Below are 5,163 nucleotides of genomic sequence, written 5' to 3'. Positions count from 1 at the left end.
CATGGCACCCAACTAATCTTTGGGTACTTAACTTAGATAGCCTTTCCTGCACCCTTGTAGTTGGATGCATTATCTAAGACGATTTCAATCACATGCTTTGGCCTACCTGCCCTTGCTATTGCATGCTTGTATACCCTTTCTCGATAGTCGCTCATCTTCTCTTTCAATGAGATGTCAATAGCTTCTACGAATACGGAACCTCTAGGGTTGATAAGAAAGACATTGATCACCAGCTTCTTCTGATAGTTAGTCCATCCATCTAACGCTATGGTGCAACCATATGTAGGAACAACATTGTTCGGAGTTTTTTGGTTTGATGTTTGCCAGCCCATGTATATATGGTGTGTTTGATTTTCCCACTTTTGAGTGTGCTAAGGCTGCTTGTACAGTGCTAGGCAATGTTAGTCTCTGATGCGTGCTCTTGGCTCTCATCATCAGAGGAACCATGGAGAGCCTCTCTTTTCTTCCCCCACCATCCTCATGCCTATAGACGACCCTTGTAAGGTTATCTTTGAAAGTGTGCCACCAAAAGCATGTAGAAAGTGACCCTATCTTCTGTGCTGTTCCAAGTTCACATGTGATATGGTTTCTCACATGCAGGTTCATGCTAGAATTCAATCTTTGATGCTTCTTTTTTTGAGTAGCCTTATGGTAGTTCGGCCATCAATCCTAGACCTTCTCCTGGAGCAAATTACAAAAGCTTTGGTGAGAGGTGACTTAGCCCGAGTTGAACTGTAATGTCAGAATTTGGCAAGTGCCGGCTAATTATGGGTCAGGGTGTGCAGAGCCACCAGAGAGTGAAAAAGGGCAAAAAGGGCCCATGCTACCGCGAGCTGGTGAGTGGGGAATGAAGCCGTGCTGAAAAGGGCAAGAGGCGTGCAATCTGGAGAGGCTATAGGTGCCGCGACCTGAGAGAGGAGAAGGGTGCCGACCAGCAAGGTATCGAAGTGCAACGCAGTATGTGAGGCCTACAAGCAGAGAAAGGTGCCGACCTGCAGGGCTGCGAGCAGAGAAGGTGTTGATCACCATGCTGGGGAGAAGAGGTGAGAGCTTCGACTGGAGGGTTGACCCTGGGTGCCTAATAAGGCACCTAGATATGCTTAAGTGCTTCGACTCGCTCCGCTTCATTACCTCTACTGGAGCGCTCCCCATTGCGGGCTTAATTCATCCCTAGGCGCCCCTGTGTTGGGCTTGCCCTCTCCTTGCCAGGCTGCGTGCTTGCTCTCCAGCTGGTTTCATTCACGTTTTTCTTCATACACTGGCTAGGTCTTGGTGTGCTGGCTTTGTGCGCTGTGTCTTTGGCAGGCTCTATTCAACTACAGCTATAGTGTGCATATTTGAGAGCAGGTCTTTTCCTACAGATGTCTCGCTACATTGCCAGGTGTTGGTCACTTCCATTTTCTGCTGCACATAAATTCTTGGCTACCTTCAAGTGCTTCTCTTGTCTTATTTGGAAGAACCTCAGATCTCCTGTCTCATACTCGGTGCTAGATGCTTGAGAAACAAAAACTGTTTCCATTGTATTGAGGTATTGATTGTGGGGTTCTGAGGAGGTAATGATATTCATGATTCGGGCTATCAAAACAGGATCCTTTGGACTCGCTGGGGAAGAGGCCTTCATGAGTAGCGCGTTGCAGAGAGAGGTTGAGGTGATTCAAATATAGGAGCTTTGAAGTCATCTGCGTGGTGTTTGAGTGGTTAGCGTTGGTACTCCGAACTGGCAGAGAGGCCTAGCTATAGAGGTGCCCCATCTCGGCTTTCTTCTGTCATGTTTTTGGTGCTCGCCACTAAGGATCTTCCTCTAGTACGTTCAATGTTTGTGGATCGGATGTATGCATATGAGGAGCATTTTGTCTAGCAAAAATAGTTGCAGATGGATGCAAATTTTCTCTATGATGTGAGATTTTGTGGAAGGAAAGACGAAGATGTACAAGCATGGGTAGTTATGGCTGATGACTTTCTGTTGGAGCTTGGCATTTATGATGATGAGGAAAGGATTGATTTTATGTATCAGAGCTTGTGTGAAGATGTTATGCAATTTTATGATAGTCTTCCCATACATATAGTACAACTGGCAATTGATGAAGGTTGTTTTGCTGAAGCATTATGTGGAACTTGAGGTGCCAACCATGCATTCTCGATACTTTTATGGTACAGATAAGGAATGCATAAAATCCTAGATTGCACGGGTAGAAGAAGAGATGTTGCAACATTGCATTGTAGATGATTAGGCAAGAGCTGATTTTTCTTCTCAGGGATTATCTAGTGATGCTTTCGTTTTTATCCATATGCTTTCTGATGATTGGCGCCATAATTGGTTGGTTTTAAAGTTTTCATTGCTAATGTGTTATTGGAGGCTGCCAAAGCCCAAGGATCCAATAGAGAGTCCTCTTGTCGCTACTTTTTAGTCATTGCAAAATGAGTTTTGGGGAATGTTGCAAAGTCCATTTGATGTTGTTGCATATTGTGATGATAATGCATATCGTCTATCAGATTTGCATGCAGATAGAGGTTTACAAATGGTTGATGAGGCTTCAGTCAAGTTGTTTGATGGTGATGATTTATCTGAGAGTGGCTATTGTAGCGATTTGGAATCTAATGATTATAGTGCAAGCTTGTTCTCTGCTGCTGGCAAGTCTATGGATTGTATTCCAGTTGATGGAGCATTTACTGATGAGGGGTATTCTTGTGATGACTCTATGATAGTTGACCTCTCTCCATACATGAGAAGCATCAAATCAGGATGTCCAGATGAGGCTCGTAATGCTAAGGAAGGGAATCAGGCTTTGGAATCCTTTGATGTGAGGGAAGATTCATGTAGGGAAACTTATCATAAATATAATGCATGCGACCCTCCTTGTGATGCTTGTCATCTTACAAGTTCTTTGCCTCTTGCTACTGATTCTGATGACTGTGAGCAAAGTGATGATGCTGCTGATGCATACTCTAAGTACAATGTAGTGTTTGTAGATGATCAACCTTTGTCTCATGATGAAGAGGCTTCTGATCGAGGTTCTAGCCAGCTTGCTTTTATGTATAGAGATGTGGATATTCATGATGTGGGTTCATCTCAAACCCCTAGTGTGGATACATTTGCTGATGATAAAGCAGATTGGGGCTTTGATTTACTTGTTGTGGAAATGGATGCAGATATGACCAGCTATGTTGAGCAGGCTTATGAGAGATTACGAATTTTAAGAGGAACTGATCAGACATATAATTGCGGGATGCTTAAAACACTGTTTTTTCGTGAAGTTGAGGGTGCCGGTAGCAATAAAGGACAGTCTAATGATCATCAAATTTATCATGAATTTGGTAGCCTAGGTGCTTCCCAATAAGGTGGATTTGGTTGCGGAATTTGGTAATGTATGCTCAGACATGGTGAGCTGGTCTGAGACCGATAGCGAGAGTAGTCAAAAGGGACAGTCAAATGAATCTACAGATGTACCAACACTTGAGGCTAAAGTCAATACGATGTTACAAGAATTGCCAGATGTTTGTCAGCATCAGTTGTCCCCGAGTGAAAAGTTTGTATATGAGGTGTATCCATATAATTCTCCTGGTCACGAAGACAAACTGCAAACACAAAAATTCATTTTATGCAATAGTGCTGATGTTTATGAAACTGCACCTGCATCACTGCTCTTTGAAGAATTTTGTCTTGCTTTGATTATGTGGGATCTGCCTACCTTTGTGTGGGATCAAGGTGGAAGGTTATGAGCATCTGCTATTGCTTCTATTGAGCATGAATGCTCTAGTAGGCTAGAGGGGTTGGCAAACTATGTTCGGAGTTTTTTGGTTTGATTTTTGTCAGCCCATGTATATATGGTGTGTTTGATTTTCCCACTTTTGAGTGTGCTAAGACTGCTTATACAGTGCTACGCAATGTTACTCTCTGATGTGTGCTCTTGGCTCTCATCATCAGAGGAACCATGGAGCCTCTTTTTTCTTCCCCCACCATCCTCATGCCTATAGACGACCCTTGTAAGGTTATCTTCGAAAGTGTGCCGCCAAGAGAGGATATCTTGACATTTGGCGTTGGACCTCCATAATCAATTTCAAAGTGATAATACGTTTTTTTTTTCTTTCTTAAAATGATTTACACAATAATGTTTTTTAAATTGCAATCTATTTACAACAAAATAAAAATATGCACATCAAATGATCTATGATAGTCAACAAGAGGCAGGATGACGAGTTTGGTGATGCGAGAATTTCTCTTACTCTATGGGTACTAAACATGAACACCATACGTTGTTGAAAATGGATCTTTTTATTAATTGTAATGTTTACTCTAATGTGCGGAATAAAATGGAAGAAAAAAATCTTTATTTCTAAGTAATTATCCATGGTCTATGCATGACCTAATGATTAAAACAAAACTAAGGTCATACCTAATGAGAGGAAAAATAAAAGGATTTATTGAAACGTTTATCTCGGCCAACCTAAGAGGGCCCATAATTCTACGAATTACTCGTTGAAATTACAACTTAGTACTAACAATTATGTTTACCTTTTGCTTTGCAATGGGAATGAAAGGACCATACAAATTCTCGTGATTCATGCAAACTACTCGACTATTCTAAAAGTTGAATCTACACAAAAATATACACAAGCCGTCCTTAGTGGTGGCACCGAAATTGAGGCGGTCGAGGGCAGACAACAAGAGAGGCGATCTCTAAACACCCCTTGAGGCTCCCGTGCTGCTCAATCGGGGTTGCGGCAACCACAAGCAAGAAAAAGAGATAACAAACCCACAACCAAACAAGTGAAGGGGCACCACCTAGTTATGAGATGCAAACTAAGACGTCAGAGAGATTTTTTCACAACCAAGAAGAGGTGCAAGAAAAACACACGCAAGCAATATCACACCAAGATCAACACCAAATGGAGCAAGAGAGATCTAGAGAAAAGGGAAGAGAGGGAGAAAGAGAATTTGCATAAAACCTTGTTTAAAGCTTGCAAATAGAGATGGTTCGCTACAACGCTACCATCTAGCTTGTACAAAAACTAACCCAATGCGTAGTCAATGCTAAACATTTCCAACACACACACACACACACACACACACACACACACACATTGTCTTAGGATGTGGGAGCCCTCTCATCACAATACCCTCTTATATTGGCGATGAAAACACACTAAGCACTTTCTCGAACA

The 5,163-nt window shown here is 42.3% G+C and overlaps 1 pseudogene; it reads left to right on the top strand.

Annotated features, from left to right (window-relative positions):
- Positions 1-699: 699 nt before the first annotated feature.
- LOC147451268 (uncharacterized) lies at positions 700-3,608 on the top strand (annotated as a pseudogene).
- The last annotated feature ends 1,555 nt before the right edge of the window (positions 3,609-5,163 follow it).

This window comes from Adiantum capillus-veneris, chromosome 9 (genome assembly GCF_014529385.1).
Source record: "Adiantum capillus-veneris isolate H3 chromosome 9, ASM1452938v2, whole genome shotgun sequence".
In the NCBI taxonomy this organism is placed as follows: domain Eukaryota; kingdom Viridiplantae; phylum Streptophyta; class Polypodiopsida; order Polypodiales; family Pteridaceae; genus Adiantum; species Adiantum capillus-veneris.
The sequence above is the reverse complement of the archived record's forward strand: the minus strand, read 5'-3'. Positions and strand labels throughout refer to the sequence as shown.